The sequence below is a fragment of the Buteo buteo genome, chromosome 12, assembly GCF_964188355.1.
Source record: "Buteo buteo chromosome 12, bButBut1.hap1.1, whole genome shotgun sequence".
NCBI classification, from domain to species: Eukaryota; Metazoa; Chordata; class Aves; order Accipitriformes; family Accipitridae; genus Buteo; species Buteo buteo.
In genome coordinates, this window is record NC_134182.1 from 23,175,569 (window position 1) to 23,190,518 (window position 14,950).

The 14,950-nt window shown below is 47.8% G+C and overlaps 1 protein-coding gene and 1 pseudogene across 1 annotated transcript in view; one reads left to right on the forward strand and one right to left on the reverse strand.

Annotated features, from left to right (window-relative positions):
- Positions 1-3,694, reverse strand: part of LOC142038053 (protein ELYS-like) — a 51,671-nt gene extending 47,977 nt beyond the window's left edge. The window contains exon 1 of the mRNA XM_075043047.1: positions 2,084-3,694. The gene's annotated coding sequence lies outside the window, so the exon portion shown is untranslated. The remainder of the gene's footprint in view (positions 1-2,083) is intronic.
- Positions 3,695-3,735: 41 nt separating this feature from the next.
- Positions 3,736-14,093, forward strand: LOC142038054 (saccharopine dehydrogenase-like oxidoreductase; annotated as a pseudogene).
- Positions 14,094-14,950: the final 857 nt, after the last annotated feature.

The window sequence follows — 14,950 nt, forward strand, 5'->3', positions numbered from 1 at the left end:
TGCTCCAGAGACGGGTCACGCACGTCCGGGCCAGCCGGAGCCCCCTCCTCCTCAACCAGCCCCAGCCCGGGCTCGTCCTGCGTAAGCGGCTCTGCAGACCCCTCTCCAGCTCTGTCGACAGGGGACTTCAGCAAAAACGGTAGTTCTGGTGTCCGTCTCCCGAGGGGAAACGTTGGGGGAGCGAGCGATGATAGGAGCAAGGCCCGTTGTCCGGAGCAGAGCCGCGAGCAGTCGCCTCCCCCGGCCCGGCTGCTCTGAGGTGGTTCAGCCGCCCGTCAGCAGCAGCACCACGGTCACCCAGCACCCCTCCGCCTGGCCGGGGGCACACACAGCGAGGACAGCAGGATTCGGGCCACGGTGACCCTCTGGGGTCACGTCTCTGCCACCGCCGCGCTGCGGCCTTCCCTCACGCGGGGTCGGGGAGGTGCCGCAGACTGCCCCGCGCTTGTGCCGCGCCCTGTGAGCTTGCTCGCTGCAGGGCTGCTTGTTAGCGCGAGCCCAGGAGTTCTGCAGAGCGCTGACGGGCAAGCAGCAGCTGCCAGAGAGAAACAGTGGCCGTAGGTTATTTCTGGACACCAGCGAGAGATTTTCAAAGACCGCCTGTAATATTTGGCACGCAGAGGATCTTAAATACGGAGCCAACCTGCAAGCAGGCAGTGGTTTCGGACACCTCTGCCTTCGGCGATCCCCGCTCCGAGAGCAGCGGCGGCGGACAGCGTGCAAGCGCCAAAAAGGTGGGCTGGCAAGGCTGGCCCTGCAGCCCGGGGTGAGGCAACCCAACAGGCTCTCATCTGCTCGCTGTCGTGGAGGTGCCAATAAACGAGGGTGGGTCTAGGTAAAACAGAGCCACCCTGGGTTTCGCGTCTGCATGAACTTCCACGAGTTCGTCTGACGGTGCATCTAAGAGGACTGAGTTCATGCAGAGTGCTAAACAGCTATACTGAACGGCGGAAACAGTGCCTGCACACTACACCTGTTCGAACTGGATGGTGACGACCCCCTGAGACCCACGGCTGGTGGCATTCATGGTAGTCGTAGCTGCTCTTCTCATCTTCTTCCCGCATTCCATTAACCTCTCCACCTCCACAGGGCACCAGCTTCAAACCGTCCACTTAAAAACCTTGCTGCTGCTCTTCTCTAATCTTGAGCCCACCAGGCTTCCTGGTTTTGGAGAGCCAAAATGTGTTACCAGCACCAGAAAAAAAATTGTTACGCTTAGTAAGGATGGAACAAAAATTAAGATCGACTACGGCGGAGCACGGGGTAGTTGTTCGCGAAATTCATTCCCGGAGAGTTCCACTTGCCCGGTAAGTTTAATCTACACCGAGAGCTCACATCTGTAGACTTAAGACGTTTGCAACATTCAGGACAAAGGCGTCATTTGCCTCTGCTTCTGTCATCGCCATTAGATAAGGGGTTTCAACAAGCTTATTCCATGCGCCGCTAAAATGAATGAGGTCTGTCTTCCCCTGTGCTCATTTTTTTCCTATTTTTTTCCTGCCCACTGCATCAAACCTGTCTGAAATTGGCCACGTGGCTCCAGACCAATGAGGAGGGAGGTACAGGGGAAAGTAGTTCACAGGCAAGTGGCAAACTGCATAAACCTTAGAAGGACAGCTAAAAATTCAGTGCTCTGACACACACACCATCTTCAAAATCCCCTCCCAGCTCAGGAGAAACAGATTACCCATTTCCAATTAGCAACGAGTCCCGTGTCTGCCAACGTCAGAGACTAACAAGACGAGGAGCATCGGGGAAAGAGAGCAGATAAAAATGCTAACTTTCTTCTTAACCCCCTTCTTCTTCACCAAGGAGCAAAATACAGAAAGGAGAAAGAAGAAAAGTACTACAAGGGATGAAACAGCTTGGCCACTGGTACGGCAGAGCAGCCGGGCAGCAAAAAGCAGCAAAAAGGTGCTGCTAGGTCCAGATAGCACCCACACACTTCAGCCAACGTGCCCAGAAGGGTCATGTTAAGATAGCAGAACGGAAGACTTTCCAATTGCAATAGGCAAAAACAAAAGAAAGAAATGTACACAGAAAACTAAGGTTTGTTAATACTGAAACAAAGCGAGTTCGTCACCTGTTGGTTAGAAGTTCCCAGCATACTGGAAGTAATCTGTAAAGACGAGAAGTAACTAGAAGGTAACACGTGTTTGGGAAAAAACCCACCAGCTTCACAGAGTGTCATCCCGCTGTAAAAATAACACAGGTTACACAGATCAAAACTTGCCTTCATCCCAAACCATTACAAAAGCTTACTTCATGCAGTTATTTATCAGATCCATACTGTTTCATTCATCCCCACTCTCTTTCTTCTCCAGCATTTCTTCAACCTACTCTCACGTGCATAATCCTTATCGCCGTCTAGGTAGACGCCATCCTAAGGTACATTTCAATAACGCATTTTACTTAGAAATTAAGTTGTGCAGCATCTAGACAGCTATGCAGAAAATTCAAGAAGGGCAAATGTTAATTTCTGATAGCTGGGCACGGTGGTTCAACCAGTACTTATTTTCGAGGCTGTTTTAAGAAAGAAAAAGCCAATGGTTCCGATTTCTGGATGAACAGCTCCAGCCATACGTATTACCTGCGTAAGGGTACGTGTGACGTGAGAGCATCTGCTATGCTACATCATGGCGGTCAGATCGCATGAGGGTCCCCGTGCCAGCAACTGGTGGGACCACGGGTCACGGTTAAGCGTCAGCAACCGAAGTCAGGTCACGGGTGACAGAGGCGCGTGTGTCTGCGGTGTCAGCAAGCGGGGCGGTGAGGGTCTCGGTGCCAGCGGCTGGACGGGGGACCACAGTCACGCGGCGCAGGCGTCCGAGGTGCCAGCGAGGGGAGGGAGCAGGTGATTGTATTTTCCCCTAGCCCTAGGTGCACGTGTACATTGCTGGCAGACTTTGGGGTGGGCTAGGCAGCGAGCGGGAGGAAAAGCCCTCTCTGGAGAGACTCGGTGTCTCAGCCAGAGGTGAGTGAGGGAGCCCAGGGTGGGGGCACAGACGGCACCTGGGCTTGAGGCTGCGCTGATCTTCGGGGGCTCTGGAAACGTGGGCGCGCGTGGGAACCTGCAGGGTGACAGCATGCCTCTGGTGTCACCCGTGAGCTTCGACGGCAACGAGCCGGGGAGGAGGCTTTCGGCGAGTTGCCTTAGTGCCAGATGGCGGCTGGCAAAGGCACGGCCCATTCTCTGGCAGCCTGCGTAGCCGGCCGTGGTGTTGCCATGCATGTGCGTGGTGCACGCTCAGCCTCGCTACTGGCCGAACCTGCAAACGGGAAAGCAGCGGCCACATCCACGGGTCTGGCTCCGAGACACCCCCGGGCCTGGGGTGCCCCAGGCCAGGCTCCTGCGGCCCGCAAGGAGGAAGCCCCGGGCGAGCAGAGCTGTACCATCCCTTCCACCACTTGGCAGGCTCTGGCATCAACCGTTAAGCTTCGCAGTACGAAATCCGCTAACTTGAAAAAGAAACCTGTTCCCTACTAGCAAGACCATGGTTACGCATTAAAAGTAACAAGAAAGGTCCAGGACACGGTTTTTTTCCTCTGCCCGAGAACTGGCTCTAACGGGAGTAAATCCACACCAAACAGGGGCTTGCATGTCCCCGTGGCTATGGCGAGCGAGATGGGGAGGAATGAGTTGTCACTGCCGTGTGCGTTTCTCACAGGAGCGCACAGTGGACGGCGTCAGAGGAAAACAGAGATGTGTTCGCAAGTGGCATCCCTGCGTCATTTCTGCTGGCACAGAGCTGGGGAGGCTGGTTCGGGAAAACAACGTGCTCTTTCTGAAGGGAGGAGTAAATCACAAGCAGCCTCCAGCAACCGGGGTGGTACTTTTGCAGACAGAAGGCACTCCGTCACGGGAGCGAAGCTTTCTGCTTACAGCAGCGCTAGAACCCGCCGGACCACAAGCGCAGAAGGCCGCTGATGGCGCGGGAGCATCCAGCAGCTACGAAAGCTGCGCCGCAAAGCCGGGAGAAGCTGCAGGCGGTGCTCGAGCGGGCGGCCGAGAGGCTGGGTACGGGCCGCGGCGGGGGGGGCCGTGTTGGCGCAGCAAAGCCGCCCGGCCCCGGCCCCGGCCCCGGCCCCGGCCCCGGCCCTGGCCCCGGCCCCGGCCCCGGCCCCGGCCCCGGCCCCGGCCCCGGCCGCCTCCGTGGGGAGCCGCCGGCGGGCGGCTGTGAAGGGAAGGGCTGAGGGGGCGACGCGGGGCGAGCCCCCCCCCGCCCACCCGGCGGCGTCGGGGCCCGCGCCGAGGAGGGGGCGGCGGCGGCGGCGGCTCGGCCCGGGGCGGGAAGCGAGGCGGCGGGCGGCGTCGGTGACGGCGGTCTCCGGTGCGCAGGGAAGGCGGCGCTCGGGGCGGAGGTCGGCGTGCTGCTGTGCGACGTGGGCGACGCGGCCTCGCTGGCCGCCGTGGCGAGGCAGACCCGGCTGGTGCTCAACTGCGTGGGCCCGGTGAGTGCGGGGACGCGGGCGGTGCTCCCGCGGCGTCCGCCGGGCGCGGCTGCCGGCAGAGCCCGGGCCGGCGCCTGCCCCTCGGCCGGCGCCTGCCCCTCGGCCGGCGCCTGCCCCTCGGCCGGCGCCTGCCCCTCGGCCGGCGCCTGCCCCTCGGCCGGCGCCTGCCCCTCGGCCGGCGCCTGCCCCTCGGCCGGCGCCTGCCCCTCGGCCGGCGCCTGCCCCTCGGCCGGCGCCTGCCCCTCGGCCGGGCGCCCCGCTGCTCGGGGCGGGGAGAGCTGCGGCGGCGACCGGGAGCCTCTGCGGCTGGGCTGCGGGGTTTCGGGAGCCGTCCGGCTGACAGGGCGCTTTTTGAGAGGGAGCCAGCAGTGCAGCCGTGACCTGGGGTCGCCTGAAGATTCCCCAGCACGATTTCTGCTGGTGTCATTCGCGGGCGGTTCTCGCTGAAGGGCAGCAGGGTTGGTTGGGGGTTTGGCGGCGGGGGGGTTTTTTTTGCTTGTTTTGTGGCTTGGGGGGAGTCTTTCACAGGCAGCATAAGAAACTGCTTGTAATAGTGGGGAGGAGCTTTGGGTTGGGCCAGAATGGTTTCAGGGGTGCTAGCGCTGAAAAGAAATGGAAATCTGTGGAAAAGAAGCCCCTAGAGATGCTCTTCTAAGTTCTTGGCCCCTTGAAAACTTTCAGTGGCGATACTTCCAGCGCGTTTGGAGGGGATCAAAGTACCAGAGCTGGAAGTTGGGTCACGATGACGTCTTTGAAATTGGGGGCGCTTAAGTACAGAATATGCTGATAACAGGAGCGCAAAAAGCATACCTTGTTGAATTGGCCTTGGTGGTCTTACCTGTGGAGAGAGAGAAACAGGGTGCAGCAGTCCGTGCAGCAAACTGCATCATCAGTGATGAAGTTTGTTGTGCTGTTCCTCCTCCCGAGCCCCCCAAAACCCACAAGTGCTATTACATTTTGGCCCCATGTAGCAAAACCAATACCCACCAAGGGCTTACTTCTCTTGTAGGTGGCTCTGTTAGATGAAGCACGCTGGGTGAGTTGTGGTGTGGGGGTTTTATTTTTTGTTACGTGTGGTGGTCTTTCCGTCTATAGTATAGATTCTTTGGAGAGCCTGTGGTAGAAGCTTGTGTTGAAAATGGTGCGAGCTGCATTGACATCTGTGGAGAACCCCAGGTACGTGACCGTAGAAAAATGCTACCTTCTATCAAAGAGCTGTTAAAGGGGTATTTGTGTAGTATTTTTCCGCGAACGTTGCTGAACGTGAAGACAACTTTTGCCTCCTGATCTGCTGGTTTAAGATGCATTAATTGTTTTAAAGTACATTAATGTGTATTAGTTGGATAGTTTTCTTACTTAGAGACAAGCGCCTCTCGGGTTCTCTGGAAATCCAAAATGTTTGAGTTCTGCTTCGAGTCTGGGTTGTGATTCTACATAGGAATTTTGTGCAGGCCACCTTTCTTTGCACTGCTGTGATACTTTCATACCGTAAGACAGGAGTAGCATGTATCTGTCTTAAAGATGCTTGTAAGTGTTTTGAAGTATGTGGGGTGCTGTGATAAGACAGTAAAGCGCTGATGGCTAATATTGGGTGTGGCCGAGTACAGAGTTCTGCTTACAATACTTGTTCTGACTGTGTTTTAGTTTCTGGAAGGAATGTACCTGAAATACAACGAAAAAGCTGCGGAAAAGGGAGTGTATGTCATTGGAAGCTGTGGCTTTGACTCTATACCAGCTGATATGGGAGTACTGTACACCAGAGACAAGTTGAAAGGTGACTTATTTAAGTGTGACCTTATGCGGAAAAAGAAATGCAGATCATGCTTTCATCTGGCTTCCCAAAGCAGCGATGCTTATGTGGAGACTCCTTCAGTCTCTCTTTTTGCCTGCCTTTACCAGCTGATCGGTTTCAACCAAACCTGGTAAATAAAAATTGAAAAGTAAATCATATTCCCATTAGCTTGGAGAAGATTGGTCATTAGGTGAAGGAGGGATTCAAGGTAATGTTGCTCACTGAGAGAACAGAACCTGCAGCTGTCAGCAGCAGGCTGTTGAGCCAGGATGTGGACATCCCTAGGCAAGGCTCAGCACACTGCCCCTTGTGCAGTGCGGATCTTGTAGGGAAAAGACAGTGGGGACAGGAAGGCTGTGGGAGAGGGATTGGAAATCAGTGGGTAATCCGGTTTCCTGGGTTTTCTTTCTCTACTGGAAGCCCTGAGAAGCCATTGTCTGCGTGTAAGAAGACAGCCAGTGCTGTGCAATGCCTTTTTCTTTAAGAGCAGCTAGACAGTAACTGAAAGAGGACAAATATATTTGAGAAAAGATGCGAGATGATTCCATTCTGTGCAAATAGGACTTGCTCCTAATCTCAAATGAGGGTACTTCATTCATCAGGTCTGACTTGCAATTGGAAGGGCTGATAAAAGTATCCGAATGTTTTGCTTTTATGTACCGTTAAAAGTGCTATAAAGTGGGATTGCTTTACATTGGAGTGTGTCATCAGCTTTCAGTTTAATAAAACTCAATCTGGATCTGATTGAAGGGAGAGGAGAGGCATGGAAATGAGTATCTGGTTGTTTGTGGGGTTATAATTTGATGTCTGATACTTGTTTTGAATAAAGATGTCTTTTATATCTTCCTATTTGGCCTTTAGGGTATTACCAGCTGTCTATCCAGTTGCTTGCTGTATTGAAATTTGCCCCCACGAGTACAGTCTTCACGTTCTCAGAAGGAACTGAGCAAAGCAAAACAAAGCAGAATTTGGAGTTGTTTTGTTTTGCTATTCATCACAACTAAGCATGCTTTGCAAAACACAAGCTATGCTAAAATTAAAGGTTTTAGGATATCTTGTGTGTTTTGAGGTTTGGGGGAGGGGGTTGGTGGGGTTTTTTTGTTTGGTTTGTTTTTTTTGTAGTTAAGGTCTACCAAAACCTGTAAGTCCATCTCAGTTTTCACAGCCTACATCATCCTTAATTTTGAAACTTGGAGGAAAACTGAATATGGCTTTTAATATTCCTTTCCTTTTTTTTTTTTTTGTGGATTAGTTAATGACATAATAAAAATAGATAAGACAAATGAAAAATGTAGTGAGTAAAGCTAATATTGGTGATCCTTCTTGAAGTACTTTACGCAAGAAGTTTGATACTTGCTAACTAAAACAGCTGTGGAACTTAACTGTAGTTTATTTTACTTTGAGGTAAAGATGTGACTCTGCCTTTTCAACTAACAGTGTCAGTGGCGTGCTGTTTGAGTCTACCAGAGTGTACTCTGGCTTTGTGAACTAATGACTGTATATGCCAAGTAATGTTTTCTCCTCCCTTAAAGGTACCTTAACTGCTGTTGAAAGTTTCCTGAAGGTGAAATCTGGGCCTGAGGTTAGTTGGTTTACGCCTTCTTGGAAACTGAGAGGTATTTGTGGTGACATCACCGTAGCCCATTAGAATAACTGTTGTTACATTAATCCAGACCAAGGAACAAGCTGGCAGTTCTTTGGTGATGGCTCTAAGAGCTTTAGGAGCTAACAGAAGCATGCCGAGCAAACACGCTTTTGTAAGGTTCATTTGCATAGGCTGTCTACCGAAAGTTTGTTGTGTTAAGCCATTTCAGGAAGTAACTTAGTTTTGCAGAGATGTCGGAAGGATTCATACATAAGTAAACTGTAACAGATACATAGTGTGTTGCCAGTAATCCTAGTGTTTGGCTGTTTGGTGGGTTGGTTTGTTTGTTTGTTCTGTTTGGGGGGTATGTTTCAAGGTACATGTATTAGCATTACATGCATTAAAGTATGTAATAATTGTAATAGGGTGTAATATATGTACTAATTGTAAGGTCATTGTTTAAAGAATGCAACGATGACCCAAACCAAGACAGTGTTGGTGCCCAGCAATTGAACATACTGCTTCTCCTGTCCTGTCCTGAGCACCCATATTGACAGATGGGGCCCACGTCATAGCCTGTTCTTATGAGCATTGGGAGGAGTGGAGGAAGTGCATGGATTGGGAGAGTAATACCTGTCTGTTAAAGGACAGGGAATAGTAGTTAATGAGAGTGTATAAACCTGTATGTTGGGTATAAAGGTGGTTTAAGTATGTAGGATAAGTTGTAAGTGTTGGTAAGAAGGGATTTAGTAATGAGAATTAAATACAATGGGGCAGTTATATATATATATATGTATAAAAATATAAAATCTTCTCTGTCTTAACTTAGGTGGGACCTGAGCATGACACAAATGGTGTGGCGTAAGGGGGGGAGATTGCATTGGGTCTGGCTGAGATGGAGTTAATTTTCCCCATAGCAGCCCTCATAGTGCTGTGCTCTGTATTGGTGCTAGAAAGGTGCTGATAACACACCAGTGTTCTGGCTGCTGCTAAGCAGTGCTCGCACAGCATCAAGGCTGTCTCTCCAATATTTCCCCCCGCCCTCACCCAGCAGTCTGGGGGTGGGCAAGATTCTGGGAGGGGACACAGCCAGGATAGCTGACCCAAACTGACAAAAGGCATATTCCATACCATATGATGTCTGCTCAGTGATAAAAGCTAAGAGAAAGGAGGAGGGGTGGGGGGCACGTGTTAGTACAATGTTTGCCTTCTGGAGCAACTGCTCTGTGTCCTGAAGCCCTGCTTCCCGGGAAGTGGCTGGACATCGCCTGCTGATGGGAAGTAGAGAATAAAGCTTTTGTTTTCCTTTGCTTCTGCATGCGGCCTTTGCTTTTGCTTTATTAAAGCGCCTTGATCTTGACCTATGAGGGGTTTTTTTTCCATGTTATTTTCTCCTCTCCCTGTCCTACTGAGGAGGGAAGTGATAGAGCGGCTTGGTGGGCACCTGGCATTCAGCCAAGGCCAATCCACCGCATTTCAATGTACTTTTATGCGTGTCATCGTAATACACCTATGTAATAATGTGTAATATATGTAATAATTCTAAGGTCATTATTAAAATAATACATGAAACCTTCAGATAGTGAATTAACTACGGTTTCATGGTATGTTGCCAGGGCTCTTGTGCACATGATGGGACCTGGAAGTCAGCTGTTTATGGCCTTGCGGATCAAGACAACCTGAGGAAGCTTCGAAAAAAGATAGGATATGCCCCTGTTCCAGTAGTTGGTGCAAAACTTAAAAGCAGGTATAAGAAGCGTAAGATGTGAAACACGCTGTCTTCTAACAGCTCCAGTATTTACTATATAGGTTGGTAACGTATTGCTAAATACTAAAAGGATGCATTTAGGACTCCAGTGTAATATGAACGGATGGATACTCATCTAGTAGAATTGAAGATAAGTTCAGTTTTACTGATTTGTTCCTATTTTACTGAAAATAAAGAACATGTCCCAGCATTTAGTGGGTCTCAAAGTTAACTTGTTCTAAGAGACTTTTGTTGACATGGCAAACTTTTGTGTTTGATTTCAGAAGCGATTGGTAGAAGGAAAAAAGAAATGTGAGGAGAGTATTATTTTGATTATCAAATTCATCCTCGCTGTAGCGCGTGGAATTTTGAGTTGAGCCAGGGATAAATTTGGAATGGTTTGCTTTCAGTGGAAAGAGGTGACGTCATAAAAATGCTTGAGGAAAAAGCCAGTATTGGTAGGGCTGTTATGATCTGTTTCTTTCAGTATGCGTGAACATTTGAACATTTTTTCTGGCTTTCTTTTTTCCATTGGCAGAGGACTTGTGTTTTACAATCAGGAATTCAGAGTACTCCATTCAATTCATGGGATCTGATGGTTCCGTTGTGAAACGGTCTCAGTGTTACTTGCACACAGAGTTGCAGGAAACACCTGTAAGTTACTGGTTTTGGTATACTGTGTCTTTATTAGCATTTTCAGCGCATCTTTCCTTTATGTGGTAACTGTTCTTAGTGCAGATCTGCATAGTAGGGCTTCTGTAGTTAGGTAAATAGTAATGAACTGCGATGTGCTTTTGCTTCTGTAGAGAAGGAGGCTTGTGCTGTTGATCTCCTTTGCAAGCTGTTTGACCTGATGTGGTCCAGGTTCTTCTGGGTGCACGGGCCTGTTTCGTACTACTCGATACTCTGCCTGATGAGCTTGCTTATTGCTGCTAGCATAATAGATACGAGAGTCTCTTGTAGGGTTCTTATGCTATCTGATTTCTGGGCCTGTGTTTGTAGGGAATGGAAGCCTTGAGTCACAGAAATATTTGAGAGGTAGGCTTCCTTATTTTTGGGAATGACGAATACGTTAAATTCTGTTCCTGTGCAGAGGCTTTTCTTGTTTTAATCAGTGGAGCTTCTAAAAGCATTGTAATTGTAGTCTGTGCAACTATAGTCAGGTCAGTATAGTGTAGTAAACATTCTGATAAAGAATTCGTATGCTGCTCGTTTGTATCTGGAGACTTCTTGGATGCTTGGGTCTCTGGTGTGCAGAGTAAAGGCAAGGTGAAGTGGTGGTCGTGTTTAGTTTTTGTTTTCCATGGTTTCCTGAGAGGAGACCAGCACCAACAATGTATAGAAGAGCTGTGCAGAATCACAGGCATCAGTTAAGAGATGAAGGTGAGGCAGTGCTCTGAAAATATGCTTGGAAACTACTCATGAGAAAGGCTTCCCATTGCTATTCCGAAATTCTAAAGGAAGGCGTCAGTTTGTCTTAAACTAAAGCAGTAAGAGGAGGAAAGGAAGATCTTGGGAAAGAAGCCTGGAATTGGATACCAAAATGCATCTTTCTTTAAAGTTTTCCACTCTTGTTTACCATGCTCGCTCCCTCGCCATTCTGTAGTTACACTGTCTTCTCATAATGAATTATAAAGTGAAGCATTATTCAAAGAGTTGTTTAGAACTAAGACAATTGTCTAAGGCCCTATTTAAACAGCTATCTATTGTATCAAAGAATTGCATCCTAATTTGGGGGTAGATTCATTTTGACAAATGCACTGATGCAAAAATTTTAATGTAAATTCTACCACTGGAAATATGGTTTTGCCTCAGGTGCAGTATGGCGCTTATGTGAACATAGGTGGCCTTGGCTCTGTTATCAAGCTGATGTTTGCCGGCATTTTATTTCTTCTTCTTGTGAAGTTTAGCTTTGGAAGAAAACTTCTGACAAAAGTAAGTGTTCAGAACACAAAAGAATTAAGTGTTCGGATATTTTTTTTCCCTCTAGTTTACTGTTGTTTGTTTGTTTTTTCCCCTGTTCTTACATAGTACCCGGAATTTTTCTCTGCTGGATTCTTCACAAAGAAAGGACCAACCCAGAAACAGGTAGCTGACTGTTTTCCATCACAATTACTGAATAGATTTGTGATGATAATGGTGGAATAGTAATCTAGAGTCAGCTGCTTAGTCCCAGAGAAATAATTTCTAAATGCACATTGTGTGTGCCTGTTCAGTTAGCTTTGAATATTTAAATCATCATGCCTTCTGCTATTAGACATCAAAGTATGTGCAACTCATACCAGGAGAAAATGGGTCATGTTGCTGGGTCTGATGTATTTACATGGATGGCTCGCAGCACTCAAATCTGTCAGCGGTGATGACAGGGGGACACTGAGTAGTACAAACCCAGGACTGAAAGCCCTGAGAGAATAAATGGGCTTCAGGACAATAACAGTTCCAACAAAGGGGAAGTGATTACAAATTTAGATGAGATTGTACCTTTTAAGCAATAACTCCTCTCATATTTAGATAGATCATAGTATTTGGCATAATTTGGCATAATAGATACCTGTATTTACTACTTGTGCTTGCCTGATAATAAGTGCGTTACTGTTTTGGCGGCCACATTTGTCTTGTCCACTACAGGTGGATGGAACCTCTTTTACAATGACTTTTTTTGGCGAGGGTTACAGTGAGGGGCAAGACCCCCAGTATGGCAAACCGAATGTAAAGATCTGCACTGAAGTGAAAGGACCAGGTATGTATGTCAGTAGCAGCTTACTGCTTTTGCCTTACATTCCCTACTCGAAAAGAAGTTTATGGTTCCACTGCTACTCACCCTTGAGGAGCACTTGCAGCATGGACAAAGTCAACAGCCTTTACAGAGAGTAGCGTTCACTGCGACCTGTTTTTTGAAATAGCCCCTTCATTTGCTGCCTTGTCATTCGCTTTCCTTCATTTTTGCAGAGTAGAGCAGTTAAAGGGAGAGTGTTTTAACGTTAGTTTTCAGTTGTTGCAGCCTGGACTTACTACGTGTTTATTTCCAGTCCCCTGGGAGTGAACTTAAGCAGATCTGGCATAGTATCATTTCTAGCTATAACATACCTGTGTTCAGGTCATTCCTTTGAGGGGAGGTGACACCTGAAGTCAAGTTTGGAGACAGCAAGAATGTGTATTCAGAAAGGAGTTAATGAAGCATAGCTTCTTTAAATAACTGCTGAATGCAGCAGTCTCACAGCAAAAGTCTGAATTTAAGCACAGAATGGGGAAAGCTCTTGCTGTAATGGAGAGCCCTCTCTCACCTGTGAGGTGATCGCTCATGGTTGTTGTGTGGTTATAGGCCTGTAGTTGAAGCAGTGTTTGTCCAGATTAGATCTTAGGGACTTCACCAGCTACTTGGGATGATTACAAGGTAAAAAAGCTGTTCTTTAATGGGGAAGGCTGTTTCGTTGCCAAAGAGATTATTCTTCAGCACGCTGTGGGTAAGAGCGAGATTACATTCTACATTTCAACACGCTGTACATCGTTTGTTTGGGGTTTTTTGTGTTTGTTTTTTTTTTTTTTGTCAGAGCCTGGCTATGTTGCTACACCAATTGCAATGGTTCAAGCAGCTGTATCTCTTCTGGAGGATGCAGCTTGTCTGCCTAAACGGTAAGTACTTTCCCATGCAGAACAGCTTGATCTCCCCTAAAGCTACTATAGGTGTATGTTTCTCTTGGAAACTGCAGATCTCATAACCCTGTGGATTTTTGTCTTGCCTCACCCAAATGGCTGTGCAAGGGAGATAACTTCACACACTTTGCTTTTGCTTTATTAAACCACCTTGATCTTGACCTGTGAGGGTTTTTTTTCCTTATTATTTTCTCCTCTCCCTGTCCTACTGAGGAGGGAAGTGATAGAGCGGCTTGGTGGGCACCTGGCATTCAGCCAAGGTCAATCCACTGCATTTCAATGTACTTTTATGTGTGTCATCGTAATACACCTATGTAGTAATGTGTAATATATGTAATAATTCTAAGGTCATTATTAAAATAATACATGAAACCTTCAGATACTGATTCACAGCTATTTACTCTTCATCTGCCTTTCAATTTGAAAGGATGTAGTCATACGTCTTTAGAAATGCTTTTGCTGCATCTGTTGCATCAATGTCTGGATTTTCAGTTAATGGGATGGTTTCTATTGAGTTTGCTGGCTTGGTACATTCTGCACACGCTCTCCTGTGGGAGAGAGTGGCTTTTTCTTTCTCAGGCAGTGAAATACATCCTTGACTTAAAAAAAGAAAAATAAAAAAAATAAAAAAAAGGTCTCACTCACTCACTGTACCACTAATGTTTTTCTCTTTTGATTTTCATTAACAGGGGTGGTGTATATTCTCCAGGAGCTGCTTTCTCCAAAACAAAACTGATCGATCGCCTCAGCAAACATGGTGTTGAGTTCTCTGTTATTAGCAAGCCTGAACTCTGAAGTCAAGACAGAACTGTATGAACTAACCCCTTTCCTGGGTCTAACTCCAATAAAACTCCTTTGGCCGCAAAAGCCTAATCATAAAATAGTTTCACTGTGCTATTGTTTACAGCAGAAACAGAAGAAAAACAGAGTTAAAAGTTACAATACTATTTGCTATAGCGAGCAAGCCCATAAAGGGTATTGAGTTTTAATTCCCAAGCATATTAAATCAGTGACTTGTTGGGTACTAGTTCTAGAATTTTCTTTGATCTCTTCTAAGTTTTAAGTTACTACTTAACGGAACCACTATGGCATCAGCTTCACAATCAGCCACAGCCTTCTTGCTTGGCCCCAGTCTGCAACTATTAAAAGCAGGCAGGCCCTGGATAACAAGTGCCTTAGCAGATGAAACAACTAGTTACTCCTCATGCCTGTTTGGGAGGGGTGCTACTGCTTTGTGGTGTTCTTGCTTTCAAAGCCTGAGTGCCCACAGTGAAATAAAAGAGTAGTTGTTGTTTCTCAGAGCTTAAGCAACAGTTTTGTCTCTTTTTTTCCCCTGGGTTATTATAGAGACCAGGTGACTCTGTACTGTTGTCATAAGGTATGTTGACTTTCATTCTTACTAGCTTGCCTGTAGTGAGTTGCGCTAAAATGGAAGAGAAAGCACAAAGAGTAGGGTTTGTCAATGAGACCGTGATCAGCAGCACGGCAGTTCTTCTCCCCATGGTGGCCAGCGGTGCCAGGGCTGGGAGGCCTGAGTGGCCCTACAAGCTGGTGGTGGTTCAGGGTTTTTCTGGGTGGGCTGTTTGGTGGTGGTGGTGGTTGTTGGGGGTTTTTTTGTTGTTGTAGCTAAGGTCTACCAAAACCTGTTAAGTCCATCTCGGTTTTCACAGTCTACATTCTCCTTTATTTTGAACCTTGGAGGAAAACTGAATATGGCTCT